The 17,585-nt window shown below is 40.1% G+C and overlaps 1 long non-coding RNA gene across 1 annotated transcript; it reads right to left on the reverse strand.

The window, feature by feature from the left end:
• Positions 1 to 7,784: 7,784 nt before the first annotated feature.
• LOC142157906 (uncharacterized) lies at positions 7,785 to 14,418 on the reverse strand. Its single transcript, XR_012692689.1, has 4 exons — positions 14,152 to 14,418; positions 12,453 to 12,617; positions 9,176 to 9,271; positions 7,785 to 7,997 (listed from the first exon to the last, which is right to left on the reverse strand). It is a non-coding gene; the product is annotated as an uncharacterized LOC142157906 (long non-coding RNA).
• Between the last annotated feature and the right edge of the window lie 3,167 nt (positions 14,419 to 17,585).

Genomic DNA, 17,585 nt, shown 5'->3' on the forward strand with positions numbered 1-17,585 from the left:
TAGAGTAAACTTCATGTCAGAAAAAGCACCTTGTTTTATGTTCAATGGCAATCCTAATCAAGGACTGGATTTCTGCAAATATTTGCACAAAGCAGCAAACTTATTAGATTGCAAGCTCTTGTGACTAGGGCCCGCACTCCATTTGTATCACATTATATATTATACTCCTGTACTGAAACAGTGTTTGTATTATCTATATATAAACTCTACAACTATTTCAGTGCTTGCAAATAAAATATAGTGATAAACTCATGACACCTCGGAGTTCATCTAACTACAGTGTGGTCAGTTAGAGAGAAGTATTGACAGACTATGGCTGAATATCGGCAATCTGTACAAGACGAGCAGTGAATGTTAATGAGAAGTGTCTGCTACAATGTTTCACTGCTTTTTATTTTATAGTTTGCGTAGGAGCACAGCAGGTGAAGTACGTGCACACACTAAGCTGTGACCGACTGTCAGGGCCGTTGAGAAGGGGGTGGGTACTAATTAACCGGGCCCGGACATGCCAGGGAGCCCCTTTCAGGGCCCTCACTGCCAACATTTTTATATTTATTTATTTTACTTTTTTAACCTACATTCTTTTCTTTTGGCTTTTTTTTTTGCCGTGGGGGGGGGGGGCTCTGTCCCGTTCGTTGGTGGGGGGAGCATATAGTTATGTGATTTCTGCGCTGGCGCCCCTCTTCCCTCCTCCCTGCTTTGTTCACACTGAATGTCGGGCGTGACGTCATCAGGTCACGCTCGACATTCAGTAAGGAGCGGCTCGGAATGGACCCAGCAAGAAGAGAGAAGAAAAGAGATGAAAGGAGCTAATACAAAGATAGGAAAAGAAACGGAGGGGTGCAGGCGCGGGCTGGCACAGTTCAGCCCGGGGGGGCCGGGCTGCACATGGGGCCGCATCACATGACACGCTGCCACCGGTAATATTAAGAAATATATTGCATCCACGGGGTGGATGGGGGGAGGCGGCCGGCCCGAACAGCCGTTAGACTGAGCGACCCGGGTGCCCGCGGCCCCCCTGCCCCCCGGTCCAGCCTGCCCCTGGAGGGGAGGGAAGGAAAACAGAAAAGCACAGTGTGTTAAAAAAGGGGGGGTGAAAGCACAGTGATGAAAAAGGTGAAAAAGGGGGGAAGCAGCATGGAGGGTGTAGTGTGATCTTAAGGGGGAACAATGTGGTTGTGATGAAGGGCACAGTAATGTGTGTGTGATGGCACAGGGGGCTTGTGGCAATAAAGTGTGTGTGAGGTAGGTGGTGATTAATTAAAGGGTTCTATTTTGTTTGTGGGGAGATGGTGAGGCAATTTAATAGTGTGGTTTGGGGGCTATTGAATGTGAGGATGAGATCTCTTTCAGGGGCAAACGCTGGATTTGTAGAGGGGGGGTTTCCACACCACGCCGCCAGTGGGCGTGGCCAGCATACATGGGGGCGTGGCTATAACTTTAGACAGTGCATGGCTGCTCTCCAACTCTTCCTATCCCCATAATATACATGGGCAATGCTGTGTGCACTACTGTTAGGTGCACGCAGCTCTCCCTTTTCAAGCAGATCCATGTGAAGCGGGGGCAGGGTCCAGCCACCTCAATAATCAATAATACAGTGCCCCAGACTTGGAGGGGGGTTTCCAGGCACAAGCAACCCCCCCCCCCCTTGGTTTGCCTATGTCTTTATTAAGTGTGACTATGAATTAATTAATGGCAGTGATGGTTGTGGGAAATAAGTATATTTATGAAATGTAAATAATATTAATTTATTGCTGGGTCTGTTTGAGGGGTTTATTTATATAAATGGGAATACTATATTTTAAAGTTGGGACTGGAGGAAGGCCTAATTATTACTCGTGGGTGCTATTGATTCAACGCCTGGGCTGGCTGGAATTTTCTAACATTCCAGTATGCAGACAAGCCGCAACTAAAGAAACCAGCAGCCACAAGTGGTGAAAGTGACAAGAACAAGTAGGAGAGAGAGCAGGACAGTCGGTGAAATGTTGTGATTCCAGTGGGACAATCCCAATTTTTGGTGACTGTTATGTCCAATGTAAGGAGCAGGCCAAAATTGTTAAGTCTTCACACTGCATTCTTTATATACTACACTATGGTGCTAAATGTCCTGAAAGTCAGGAGTGCACAACAATGAAGGATTTTTTTCTGTAGCACGGTGGGCTAGCGCTTTTACCTGCTAGCTACGCCCCCAATTGTATGAATACACCCAGTTCGCGGCGGCGCAATTTTTTTTAACATGCTCAACTATAATGGGGGACGAAAAAAGTTGTTGTAGCATAATTCCCATGTGAGACAAATAGAAAATAGTTAATAAGAGATCTAAATAGCAATACTTTTGATTATCTAAAGTGAATTGAATTTGTCTTTCAGCTTTATAAAGATGTTATCCCGTGTAAATTATATATATATATATATATACTATATGGCCACCCCTGTTAATTATTGAATTGAGGTGTTACAATCAGACCTGTTGCCAGAGGTGTATAAAATCAGCACCTAGCCACGCAGTCTCCATTTGCAAACATTTGTGATACAAAATGGGTCTTTCTGAAGAGCTCAGTGACTTCCAGCGTGGTACTGTGATAGGATGCCACCTTTGTAATAAGACGGTTCATGAAATTTCATCCCTGCTGGATATTTCACGGTCAACTGTAAGTGATATAATTATAAAGTGGAAGCATTTAGGAACAACAGCAACTCAGCCACGAAGCAGAAGACCACATAAAATCACAGAGCGGGATCAACGACTGCTAAGGCGCACGGTGTGTAAATGTCGCCAACGCTCTGCTGATTCCACAGCTGAAGAGTTAGTAACTTCCACTGGCATTAATGTAAGCAAAATAGCTGTTCGGTGGGAGCTTAATGGAATGGGTTTTCAATGGCCAAGCAGCTGCATGCAGCCTCACATCACTAAGACCAATGCCAAGCGTCGGGTGGAGGGGTGTAAAGCACACCGACACTGGACTGTGGAGCAGTGTAAACGTGTTCTGTGGAGTGATGAATCACGCTTCTCTGTTTGTCAGTAAGATTGGTGAGTCTGAGTTTGGTGGATGCCAGGAGAATGTTACCTGTCTGACTACATTATGCCAACTGTGAAGTTTGGTGGAGGAGGGACAATGGTATGGGGCTGTTATTCAGGGTTTGTACTAGGTCCCTTATCTCCAGTGAAGGGCAATCTTAATGCTTCAGCATACCAAGTCATTTTGAACAATACTATGCTTCCAACTTTGTGGCAACAGTTTGGGGAAGGCCCTTTTCTATCCCAACATGGCTGTGCAACATCAGATCCTGACCTCATAAATGCTCTACAGAATGAATGGACACAAATTCCCACAGAAACACTCCAACATCTTGTGGAAAGTCTTCCAAGAAGAGTGGAAGCTGTTATCACTGCAAAAAGGGGGACCAACTCCATATTAAAGTATATGTATTTGAATAAAATGTCCCTACAGTCCCTGTTGGTGTAATGGTCAGGCCTCTGAATACTTTTGTCCATATAGTGTATATAAATATATATTGTATTACTAGCAGCGTTTATGAGTATGAGCTGTCTTTCTCTAATCGAGTCGCGTTACCAAGGTAACACATGACAGTGATGAAGTGTTCTTCAGATATAACATTGGGTGATTACCATGAGAATATGTATTTGTTTTTTTGAATAGGAAAAAGTATCTATTCATGATAACAGGATTCATGTTTAGCGTAATATAGACTTATGATTCAGAAATAAATGTTATTGACTTTTTTGAAAATATGGGTTTCAATATGTTCTGTTTACTTTGAATTTATGAAAACGTGGAGTAAGGATTAAGCCTTTCACAGTTGACCACACTGCGTTACCCGGTGACGTGAGTGTGACACATCAGCGATGAAGGGGAAACATTTGGCAAATAAAAGTGTTGTGTGCATGGTAACGCAATAGGCGACAAAATTCATGTCCATTAGTTAAGGGTAGCTACGAAATAACTATAGATTCCGTTTTTGTATTATAATTAATGTACAAATGCTTTTGATGTTTTGGTTTATGTAACATAAAATGCCTTCTTGATGTAATATTGTCATTTTTATGAGTTAAATAAAGAAATTACGCACCTGCCAACGATGTGGACATTATCAGGTTACCTGCTGGTTATTTACACTATAAATATGGTATTAGTATATATTAATAGAGCAGTCTCCACCGTATTGAGAAAGACCTCCTGGTCGAAACGCGTTGGTTGCTTAACTGGTAGTGCGGATATATGCCAGCCTGTGCCTGGAGAGGCGGGTGGGATCCTTATAACGTATGCTCAGCACATTAAGGGTGTGTAAGTGAAATAGTGAACAGATGCAGACCGGGAATAAGACATATATATGCTTCAGAAAGCAGTATTATTGGGGACAGTCAGGGACAGGTGTAAAGAGCGGATGATGTTGATGACGGCCTGTGATTGGCTGTTTGCGATTGCACTATTGAAGCTGATTGGCGCCTTCTTCGTCTCTCGGGCATACGTTAAGCTTTTGTAGGTGTGTTTAAGCAAACATTTCATATTTGTACAGGAGACAGGGAACTGTTAGAGAGGATTTTGTTTTTGTTTCCTTGATGCCTAATAGCGATTTCGTTAATTGCGCAGAAAACAATAAAAAACCTGTGCACAAGTGGGACACAAGTTTCTGTGACGTGTGCCCAAAAGCTACTAGTGCCAGCCTGTGCAGATCTTAAATTGTGATTACGGACGTCTCAGCACATGGGGAGAAATATGCAAAATTAATTTTTTTAATTTTTTTTAATAGTAATTTATGCCCGATTTGCAGTCAAGTCTTCAACATGTCCTTAATGTTTAATTAAATACAGAAAGTTGGATATTAGAACAACAGACTTGAAAAGGGAGGGGTCGGTGGGGGGTCCAAAGAAAGCATTTTAATGCTGGACTAAATTTGCCAGTCACTTCCTGATTTACAGTCCAATCGATGCCACTTAGAGCGGGAGAGGTTTAAGTTTGTAGGGTGGGGAAACCATTTTATAAGGGGCACATTTGAGAACCAACTGTTACAGTTTCTGTGCCTTTCAGTTGATTGTATGAAAATCCATATCCATTTTGATTGTAGCTTCGTTCTGTCACTTAAAGAACATTTCCAGAATAAAGCATTTGTTTCCCTCACAATGATGACACATCTTCCTACGCTCATACATGCGTTTGTGTCCTCACACTTGGACTACTGCAATGCGCTCGAACCAGGTCAGGTGGCGAGTCTGCTTCTTGATTGGCTAATTGATATTGAAAGCCCTACACAACCGGGGTCATGTGTACTTGAAGCAGCTTCTAATTCTTTACACTTCGTCATTACGCTCTACAGATGAAGGTCTACTAACTAGAGATGCTCACTGACCCCCGTGAACTGGTTTTGGTTTTGGATCTGGATTAGCTTCGTGTTTTGGTTTTGGCAAAACCGCCCTCGTGTGTTTTGGTTTTGGATCTGTATTTTTTAAGAAGAAAAACCCTAAAATATGCTAAAATCCCATAATTTTGCTCTTTTTTGTTCCTACATTATTACTAACCTCAATAACTCTAATTTTAAGTCATTTGCAGTCAATTTTGACGACCTCAAAGATCACAATATTATTTTCATACACTTTTGGACAAATACTGCAGCGACCTGGCTGGATGGTAAGCGACAGAGCAATGACACAAACACACGGCAGTTCCTAGCACATCTAGGACACATTGGCACACAGCAGTGGCAGAAAAGAAAAATGGGACAAGATGGAATTGTCCTTGGGACCGCCCTCCCTCTCACCCACCATTATGTTAGATCTTAAAAAGGATCCAAAACTCGTGAGATCCGATGGTGTAACAATGACTTTTTGTTTTCAATTCCGAGGCCGCGCGAAAGTACTGAGCCGGCTGGGCTCGGTACTCGGATATGCTAAGCTCGGGTGTGTTCCTTTCTCTGGGAACCGAGCCTGAGCATCTCTACTACTAACAGTACCTAGAATCCCCCATATATTTAACTTGAGGCTTCCTCAGCAGATGTCTTACGAAACAGACTCCCGATTTTCCTGCTTCCTCAAACATTTCATTAATGCATCTTTATGTTCAAAAAAACCCAAATACTTTGCTCTTTTTTCTTTCCTCTATTAATCCTCTACATGTTCATTTTGTATCATGTGTTTGGAGTCCTATTGAGAGAAAGGCTCTATGTAAATTAAATTGTTACTATTTTTATTATTATTATTATTATTACTATTAATATTAGAGCTTCAATGTGGAACCGTATTTAGGCTGTTGGGCCCTATAAACCAGTTCCTTTCTGCCGAATTCACCTGAGGTTCAGGTTTCCGCTATAATCAGGTGCCATTAAACAAAATAGATACAGAGCAAAATATTGTTCCGAGCAAAGAGGTCAATTTAATCTGCTAAGTAATCGTTCCCACCTAACTGATAGACTTTCATTTTCACATTAGCTTTCAAAACATCAGTTATCCGCTTGCCGTGCTTTGCAAGAGAAATGAGTTAATAGTTCATCAAAACAATCTATAAGAGAACACCATTTACTTCTCTGTAACATGTAAAGACATAATGCATTATTTATTAATCGCGCAAGGCGGCTGACTAAGCAGAATATCTAGCTCGCCGCACATATTATTTGTTAGAAGCTGTTCATCGGGCATGACAAATTATTCATACTCACTACAGCCAGAATGATGCAATGGTTTTACGGTGTAAACGATATAAAAGATTCATTCTATTAAATAAAACCTTTTTTAAAAAGTTGGCATGAAATATAACTACAGCATAAAAAACACATTGCTTGATATTTAAACTTTTCCCCCCGTTCATTACAATTTATATTTTATTAGTAAAGTGCGCTTATTTTGCAATAAGCGATATTGCACCCAGGAACCTGTGACTGGCGGGAAGTGTCTGAACATCCAGGAATGTGATTGATCGGCTGCGATTTCAATAACCACAAGGAGAAAATATTGTTCTCGCAGGTACATTAACAACCACGTAACATATGTCAGATAACACAGCTCTGTAATAAAAACAGCACAACCTTTAACACAGCAATTTATCACTCGTATGCTGCGCGGATCCCACCTATTGAGACATTTGCAAAATGTAAATACTGCTTAAAGTACAAACATCAGAGCACAGTAATAAATCTTTAGTGCCTTCTGCTAAATCATTGCTAAAGAAAACGGATTATACCTTTGATTTCTAGGATGGCTACAAAAGGCTTTTTATAAGAAGAACATTTATTAAAAGACAATTAAATCCATAAACACTATACTCCCTTAGATTGTAAGCTCTCACGAGCAGGGTCCTCCCTCATCCTTTCTTCTTTAATGTCTAGTACTTTGTCTGTTGGCCCTCTACGTCTTCGTAATATGCTTAACTTCACCACTGTATGGCAATGCAGATGTTTAATAATTAATTAATTAATAATAATTCTTCATATATTGCTGCCATTTGGCGCCATTCACAAACCAGCGGCACAGCGACAGAGGTCTGGAAGCGACGACACAAAAATCCTGGACTAACATTCTCCGCAAGTAGTCATATCCCCGGTTTGAGTCCCATCTCTGTTAAATACAGCAGGGTTCATGCTGGGAGGGTGGAGAACCCATTTAATAACACTGGAGAAGGTCCAATTTGCACGTGTAAGCTGCTTTTCCACATACATGAACTGCATGTGGTTTTGTATCTAGATCCTTCTTTAGGGTAGCAATATCCATAGCAGTATCCATAGACTTTAATGAAGAACCAAGTTTGGATATTTGCTGGCTGTTCGTCCATCAATTGTGTCACAGTCATCTGTATTTCTGGATCCAATTTGGGACCCTTGGTCCTAGCTGGAGCAGGTCTGAAACAGGGTTTAATGATCTCTCTGCTCACCTAGAGTACTCAGAGAAGCACAAGCAGTATAGAAGTCTTAGGACAGGAGTCTGTGCCTGAGCTGGAATCTGGTGTAATAACTGACTGGAACTGTTCATAGGAACTCAATCCCGTCACCTGTGGAAAGGGACACATCATCACCATCATCATCATTTATTTATATATCACCACTAATTACGCAGCGCTATACAGGGAACTCACTCACATCCGTTCCTGCCCCGCTGGAGCTTACAGCTTGGAGCTTACAGTCTAAATTCCCTAACACACACACACACACACACACACACACAGACTAGGGTCAATTTGGTAGCTGCCAATTAACCTACCAGTAGTTTTCTGGAGTGTGGGAGGAAACTGGAGCACCTGGAGGAAACCCACGCAAACACAGGGAGAACATACAAACTCCAAACAGATGAGGCCATGGTCAGGAATTAAACTCATGACCCCATGAAGCAAAAGCGCTAACCACTAAGCCACCGTGTTGCCCCACACGGGACTGGAACCCACTCATAAGACCTCAGAACACACACGGAAGCTCAGAACAGAATGAACTGGAACTGGGGACAGGAGCTCAGAACCGTGACACAGAATGGCAAACTCAGGACTGTGCAGCAGCCACAGACCTGGAACCCACAGACAGGTACACAGAATTGGAGACTCAGAACCAACCATCTGATTATACTGGTAAAGCCACTGATACTGCAGAATAGACACTGGATAGTGCAAAGTTCTTACTGAGGAAAGCAATCTTGCTGAATGCAGAATACTGCAGGAAGATGAGCAGCCTGGCAGCGCAGAGTACTTGCAGAAAAATGAACTCGGGGTAATGCAGAATACTTGAAGGATGATATGCATTTAGAATTGCAGGTCATAGAAAAGAGATGTGCACTTTAAAATGCAGGATACTTGCAAAGTGATTTTTAGCTGGTAACGCAGGATGTTCACAGAAGACTTTGTAAACAAAGGGAATCAGGAACAACTGGAACCTGGGACCAAGCACTATCCTCAGGCAGAAGTGTGTTGTTCTGGCAATAAACAAATATCACCAGCAGGTATAAATAGGGTGTACCAAACAACTATTGGCTGCACAGTTCATGTGATCACAGCTGTTAAATCTGGTTGGTCAGGAATGATCACCTGACTGCATCCAAGATGGCCGTGTCCATGCAGCAGAACAAATGGAGATGTGATGGACAGGAATGCTGCAGGCAACCAGGAGGGACCCAGGTAGCCATGATATGACAGCAGCAGATGTGGTAAGTGCGGCTAAGACCCTGATGTGCGACATACTGTACCATGAGCAAAACTTTGCTAGACGATGGACGAGCCAGGGTAGGTGAAGAAGGTTCCGGATCACCACTGGAAAGGCGCAATGATGCACCAGATTATGCCTTAGAGGGGTAAAAATGACATTTAGTTTTGCTGGATATTTAATGGTAAGTGAAAGGTTAAGATTTCACATAAATAAAGATTTTCTCTTATTATACAGAGGACCAGATTTTTTTGTCTCATCAAAATCATTTTACTTTATCAACATTTTTATAATTTTTTACTCATACAACACTGACATATTCCACAGCCCTGTGCATTCAGAGAAAACAATTTGAACATACCATGGTTTACAATACAGTGACAAACAAGGAAAGGGTGAGAGGACTCTGTTCACCAGAACTTACAATCCATCAGGGCAAACTTAATGTGCTTTTCAGTTAATCATATACACATAAAACAGTGATAGTAATGATAATATTTGTGACTTTTGAAAGGCAGCTCATATGTCCAGTTACATTTAAGATTTATTAAATTGGGGGCATAGGACATGTGCTGCATAGAGGCATTGTGACGTACACAAGTATTGCTTTTCATAAGTAGCCATCAATGACTAAATTTTGATAAGTCAAAAAGCTCAAACAACCAAGCAGGACACAAAGTGTTTCTTTAATTTCATATACAGTATATGTCAGTCATCTCTTGTATTTCAATCTACAAATCTGTAAAGAATTGTTCTGTGTTGTAAACTGCAACCACTCAGATCTATTAAGCTCCACTATGCTAAATATATTATTTTGTATAAAGGTATTCCAGGTATTTTCCTAAGCTCAGTAAAATGCCAGCTTTAACACATTTATGAACAAGAGTGACCTTAATTGTTTTTTTAAGTAAGATATTAAATTTAATAATAACAATTGTTTTGAAGAGTGTTTTCTAGAATGAATAGTGCATTTTACTCAAATATGTAATATATGATGCAGGGTGCACTTAAACGGTTAATACAGGGCGCATACATTGCAAACTTTAGCGAACCAATCAAACATTTTTATTGAAGGTTGTATAAATTTCCTTAAAATTTTCCTGTACATTCCAACACTGATTTTCCTATAAGATCCAATCAGAAATGATTCGAATTACATCTAAAAAATCATAAGATTACTCCACACCATGAAATAGTGTCCTGTTGAGCGTGGCAGAACACACCACAGTGAAGTATTGCACAATTGCAGAATACACATAACAATTTCATTGCATTAAGGTAACTCATCTAATCTAAATTCCGTACAACCTGTCTGTTTAATTGTAACTGGATTTGATTGAACGTCTCCTACACACTTACAGATGAGTGAAATATTCAAAACTGTTCCATTAAATATTTGCCTTGTTTTTATATTATGTTGGATATAATATTATATGAGATATAAGTACGATACTGTGAGCTGCCTGCAATATTTCAATATCAATGCATTTTTTTTTCATTTAATTATATGCAACTGTCAGCTCAAAATGACATTCTTGCATTGCTGCATTACCATAGGTAATCCCTACAGTCATTTTCCATGTCATATTGGTTTGATACAGTTACAGTAGGTGAGTAGATTTTATTATTTACTTTAAAAATGAAATGAATAATAATACGTAATTCAATTGTTTTCTCTGTTTTGAATAAGTTGCATCATACAAGAAAAATCTATTTATCTGAGGATGAACTCCTTCACTATTTTGTACTCTCTGTCCTTTTTTTACTAGAGGAAATAATCAAGGATGAGATTAAAAATAGACATTTAGAGAGCTTTTCTGAAATCCCAAACACAGTCCATCTGAAGGAAAGTCAACAACATGTAAGTATTACTTCTGTTAGACTAGACGTAGAATCCGAGTGACCTGACACAGAGATCACTTTGTCCTAATCTTCAATCTCTAAATATATTTCCTGACCTAGAAATTAAATGAAACCTGTGAGTGGAATACCTTTAGGATATTAAGTTCTGTTTTTAATTCACCATAGCAGACCTTGGTACACGAAGCCTGGAGTACATAGGGGCAATAATAATTTAGTCGCGCTTAAAAAAAATAACCTCTGCATATATATAAAAAAGAACAAAATAAAAATAGCTTTAAAGGAATTACATATATAAAGGATTACCTAGTACCTCCGAAGAAGGCAACAAAATAAAGATAAAGATAAAATCTCTTGTAGTTCAGTTGGAGGAACGATTAACTATATGGGGCTAATAGTTGTATTTTCAGTCAATCTTCAACAGTTCTAACAAAAACAATTGTCGCTGATAAAAACAGTGTTTTATAAGATAACTTTTTAACTTTTTAGAAAAACTCTATTTTAAAAGTCAATTTTGCTCTGTAAAATTTGAATTGTGGGTGTATGTATTGTGGCACTGAATCGGTAGGACGAAGATAGGAGAATTGGGGCAAAGAGCAAGCTCACGCCCACGCCCACCACGCCCACTCAAAAAGCAGCAATAATTTAATTACAGCCACGTGCCCTGGCTGGCTGTCTTTAGCCAGGACGCAGAGGCAGTGTGAGGCTTCCCGGTTGCCCTGGCATCAGAGTAAGTACACCCCTTCTTGTCTACCGTCTCTACGGCGAGTCTCAGGCAGTCTCTGTTACCCCGGAGTAATGATTTTTTCTCCCTCCCTCCAACATAAACGTTCATGAGTCCCCTAGTTTAATTCAGAAGGGAAACTTTATGCACAGAGCATATTAGGCTGCTATTAAATTGACCTTAGTCTCTTTCATTCTGTGTGTGTGTCTACTAGGGAATTTAGACCGTAGGCGCCAATGGTTCATGGACTGATGTGAGCTCTCTGTACAACGCCTCGGAATTAGTGGCACTATATAAATAGATGATGATATAAAGAACCCTGCTCTCTGCTACTGATGAATGCTCTGGTAATGTATTGTGTGCCTAATCTTTGATTTTTTTGTAGTATGGGTACAGGCCACCTTCGTCTATTTTCTTTCCGAAATGTGTAACTCTATTCTTTCATACCAGCGCCCATCCAATGACCTTTGCCTGTTAATTTAATTACAGACGCGCGTCCCAGCTGCCTGTCAGTAGCCGGGACGTAGTGGCAGTGTGAGGCTTCCCAGTTGCCCTGGCATCAGAGTACACCCCTTCTTGGGGACTGTCTCTACTGTAAGTCTCGGGCAGTCCCCATTACCCAGGGGTTGGACAAAGCTTACAATGGGGCAATGATTTTTTCCTCCCTCCCTCCCACATAAATGTTTAAAAGTCCCTTAGTTTAATTCAGAAGGGCAGCATTATGGCACAGACGTACCTCACTCCAAGGACAATGCCATCTTTCCTTGTACCATTTAGCACTGTGTCCTCTCATCATCATTTAAATGTCTACTAATGCCGCTGTCCACAGTTTTCCACTGTTTTTTTTAAGGAAGGATTTTGTAAATCTGCCACTGGTGCATTTGCTTTCTCCAATTCAAATCTAAAAATAATTAACCATACTTTACGGTTCTCTAACAGATAGCATAAATCAACATCCATCATATCTCCATCTATACATGTATTCTTTGCCAGGTCCAAAATCTGTCCAGTTAAATTCTCAGAATGTGGACTTTCAATTGCATTGTCAAGACATGTTTTGGGCAACCAAATCTGCATCAATGTAAGTATTATACATACGTGCATGTGTGGGAAGGGAGACTATTGGCCAATCTGAACTGTCTCTTGTACATATTTCTTACATGTGACTAATAGAACATATAAATATAATTTATATACATGGGTATTGGGGACCATCTCTGCTGCAAGTCTCGGGCAATCCCCTTTACCCAGGGTTACCAGGGGGCAATGATTTTTCCTCTCTCTCTCTCCCCATAAATAAACACGAGTCCCCTGGTTTGATTCAGAAGTGCAGAATTATGGCACAGAGCATATATGTAAAACAAGCTAATGAAAGCCATGCTCTTGGCCAACGATGAATACCCTGGCAATTAATTGTGTGGAAAATCTTTGAATTGTTGTAGTAAGGGTGCAGGCCACATTAATATGTCAGCATCTTCATTTATTTATATAGCGGAAGCAAATTAGGTATCTACTTGTGTAAATATCTACTGATGCCTCTGTCCATCTAATGACAATTGTTCACTCTCCATAATGCCTGAATAAAGTTTCAAATATCCCAGCACACCGCAAATGAAGATTGGCTTTTCTGGGACACTGTCATAGCCTGAAAACAAGATTTAAATTTATCAACTGGAACAAGCTCCCTCCCTCCATCAGAACTTACCCTAATCTGTCCAGTTTCAAACGGGCTTTAAAAACCCACCTTTTTCTTAAAGCCTTCCAGTCTCCCACTTAACTCCCTACCTGTTCTTCTGACTCTACCCTTCATTCCCCTTCCCCTATCCTCCATTCCTCCCTCTCTCCCCGTGTCTCTCTGTCTGTCTACCACACCCCTTAGATTGTACGCTCCTTTGAGCAGGGTCACCTCTCCTCCTGTCTTCTCCACTGTTAACTCTGCTCTCCAGCAATCTTGCCCTCCTCCTCGAGGACCCTCTTCCCCCCGTCCCCTCCCGCTCCCTCCTCTCCCCCCCTGGGGGTCTCCCTATCATCCGTGCCCTCCCTCTTGAGCTCCGTCGTATGCAGACCTTCCCCTCTCCCCTCCCCCGCCCTTGCTGTGCTTTCAGCTCACGGAGTTACTGTGCTTATTGTTTACTGTACTGTGCTGTCTCTCCTCATATTGTAATTTCGTTTGTCCCTGTACGGCGCTACAGACACCTAGTGGCGCCTTATAAATAAAAATTAATAATAATAATAATAACTGCTCTCCAGCACTGCTTTGTAGAGATCAGCAACATTGTTGCAAGAATGTAAAAAAAATCTGCCACATTCTCTTAAAGTTAAAAAAGAGAGCGGACCAGCAAGAAGTGAGAAGGTACTTTAATTAATCTCCCCTCTGCAGTGCAGAAGTGTCAAAATGTAAGCAAATAATTAACAGTATCCTATGTTTGACTTACCTGTGATGAGTGTCCAGGAACTCATGGTGCTGTCTGGTTGATATATTTTTTCAACCATAAGCTTTGCGTACTGTGGACAGCTATCTAGCCTAATCAGGATAATTAAGAAGAAAATATATTAATGTGGTCATGATCATTCCTAAACAAAATAAGGTGCTTTAGATATCTTTTTTTCCTGGAGATTACTGTGTGCCAGCAATAAATGAGTAATGTATTTTGATGCATGAGACCTGTTCTCTGTCACCTTGCCAGAAGAAGCAATTGTCCTTTGTTGATTGCCAAGTTAAGAGCTCAAAAACATCTTAAAGGATTGTGAAATTCCTTTGGCTTGAAAGAAACATACTATGGGATATTCCAAGTTCAATGTATATTCTTTATGGGAAATATAATATATCTACGCAGTACCTACCCAAATCCATGTTTGTGAGGATCTCTGTATAAATTTGTAATTACTGTAATAAATAAAATAATGTGCTTCAATATAATTTAATCATGTTTCATACGCATATGTGTGAAAAATTATAGTGGGCTTAATGCCCTGTCTGCTATGTTGCAGAAGAGAGTTACAATATTTTAGAATACATTAGTAGAGCTGTTTTTGGACAAAGGTCAATAAAACAGTTGTAAGACAGATTAGTATACAAGCACAACTACCGGATGCCACCAAGCAAGGGAGTTTGGCCAAAAACAAAACAAAATTTAAAAAGCACAGAAATGATTTAAGTTCTTGGGGCTCAGTTTTCTACTGAAGTATTAGGTATATCTTCTACCTTTCCCCTGGCAGCAGGTTATGAGAAAAAACTATGTGACTATGCTATTATCTTTTCTGTCTGTCATTTCTGTTTTATTTTGTAGCATTTTTGTCATAATAAATCACATTTAATAACATTCTGCCTTTGTGTCCTTTCAGAATTGACATGTCAAAATTTAGATTGTCATTGCATTTTGGAATAAGACAGGGAGTATCTGAAGATTTCGTAAGAGTATCAGCCCTTGAACTAAATCGTAGTGGCGTCAGGACTTTGCGTTTAATAGTGGTGGTAAATTTGGGGGGGGATTTAATTTCTTTTTAGTCAAACCAGGTGGCTTTGTTTTAGTTAACTCTTTCACACCCAGATGTCGAGCATGCCCAGGTGGGTCAAGTCGTAACATCAACAATATGGCTGCTGTGCCCCAAATGGAACACAAGACTGAAGGTCCCCAGTCTCACAAACAGATGAGGTGTCTTGAGGTGTCTAGTGCCATCTTATATACCAGTAAAGCTAATAGTGCCCCCTTAGGTATTAAGGGGCACAATTAGCTTTACTATTAGCTAGAAATATAGTGAGAAAAGAACCACATAGAAGTGAAATAATCTGATTCCGTTGCAATATGAGCTAACGTCCGTGAAGATCTCTGACTTAATAAACGATGAGAATAGGTTTCTCATGCTCACAGATTGAGAGACCCATTATAGTGTAGAGATGCAGTTTGACAGTTTAGTCGTAAATGTGAAAATTGAATGTTCTAAAACAACAAATAAACGCCCACACATCCGACATTTACAGCTTTATAAATTAAATGGGAATTTCCATTCCTGCTGTAGTCCTAAGGAAATAACAAATAATAAACCCAGGTAGATGGCAACGACTTGATATAGTATAACGGCACTGCTAATGAATGATGTGCTATCAGCTACAGGGATCCATACTCAAGCAGACAATCAAGCGCAGGTAGATATTGTAGCTATGTCATTTTGAAAGAAAAAAGGAAAAGATGCTGAATTGATATTGGCGCACTTGAAAAGTCTTAAGATTATATCACAAATTGGTTAACGAGACCAGAAATCAAATATTAAAATATAGCTTGTATTATAATCAAATGAGATAAATATTCAGATTAATGTTTTATATATGGATTATTTAATAATTTTTTATAGCTTTATTTTTTTTATAAAAACATTGAAATATAAGTAACATGTGCAAAATAAAAATATTAAAAGAAAACTGTGTGTGACTTTATTCTCTGATTAGTATAAATTGGTTTGGTAAGTAAATGAGTAGATGGGGACAAGCTTCAGTTATATAACATCCTTGTAAAATGATCCCCTAGTATTCTGCAAAAAATCCAATCCTATTTGCATTGAATATTTATTCCCCTTATCGTTGCTATTGCAACTGTAATAGTTGCAAAGTAATAACCAAAGTATACTATGTAGCTATTACCATTCGGAGCTAACATATATCCAGGATGTTGCTGCAGTGAATCAACAGAATAAGGTAATCTCTTTAATGCTAATGCAATTAACATAATAAGTGGTTTAATTGGGATGATGCTATGTATTAAACATATGGATTATATTACTCAAGGATATATATAGTTGAAATAATCTAAATTGCCAAAAGTGTTCTGCTCGGCTATCTATAAAGGATGTGATGTCCTTCTAATACAAGGCGTCTAGATGTAGTAGTCTTTGGTATCTATCTAGAGTAATTGACCATTATAAATCTCACCAAAGTGTCAAAAAGGTATAATCTGCCAAAAAAACAATTTAAAATTTAAGCACTAGGGGATTGATATTCCTGATGTTGTAAATTAGCAGGGCAAGTCATACACAGCATGAACGCCAACACATGTTTCTCGGCCGAGAAAAAGCTTTCACACATTATCATCATCATCATCATCACCATTTATTTATATAGCGCCACTAATTCCGCAGCGCTGTACAGTGAACTCACATCAGTCCCTGCCCCATTGGGGCTTACAATCTAAATTCCCTAACACACACAGAGAGACAGACACACAGAGACAGACACAGACAAGAGTCAATTTGTTAGCAGCCAATTAACCTACCAGTATGTTTTTGGAGTGTGGGAGCAAACCGGAGCACCCGGAGGAAACCCACGCAAACACAGGGAGAACATACAAACTCCACACAGATAAGGCCATAGTCAGGAACTGAACTCATGACCCCAGCGCTGGAAGGCAGAAGTGGTAACCACTGAGCCACCGTGCTGCATCCTTACTATGGTTCTGTTTACTTCCTGGTTTTCACTGTGATTCCGACTGCCTGGTTCTGACCACTCTGTGGATTGTTGCCTGCCCTGACCTGCTGCATGGACATAGACTATTGCCAACTAGACTTCCTCTGCTTCAATTCTGGACCTTGCTCATATTTACCAGCCTATTTGAGTGCCTATTTTTCTGTTAGACAGTCCCCTGTGTTCTTCTGACTAGTGCCTCCAACATTTCTGTCTCAGAAACAGCCTCTAATACTGAGTGCTACAGGTGAAGGCTATGACTAGCTGGTTCAAGAGGTTTATTCCAGGAATTATCCCTTATTATCCACAATTGCTTTTATTGCATATTTATTCCCTTATTGCATATAAATAGCTAGTGGTATGCTTTCCTTTTGTACTTATAAGTTGCAAGCTCTTAACAAAGAAAGGTATTCT

This window comes from Mixophyes fleayi, chromosome 5 (assembly GCF_038048845.1).
Source record: "Mixophyes fleayi isolate aMixFle1 chromosome 5, aMixFle1.hap1, whole genome shotgun sequence".
NCBI lineage: Eukaryota > Metazoa > Chordata > Amphibia > Anura > Limnodynastidae > Mixophyes > Mixophyes fleayi.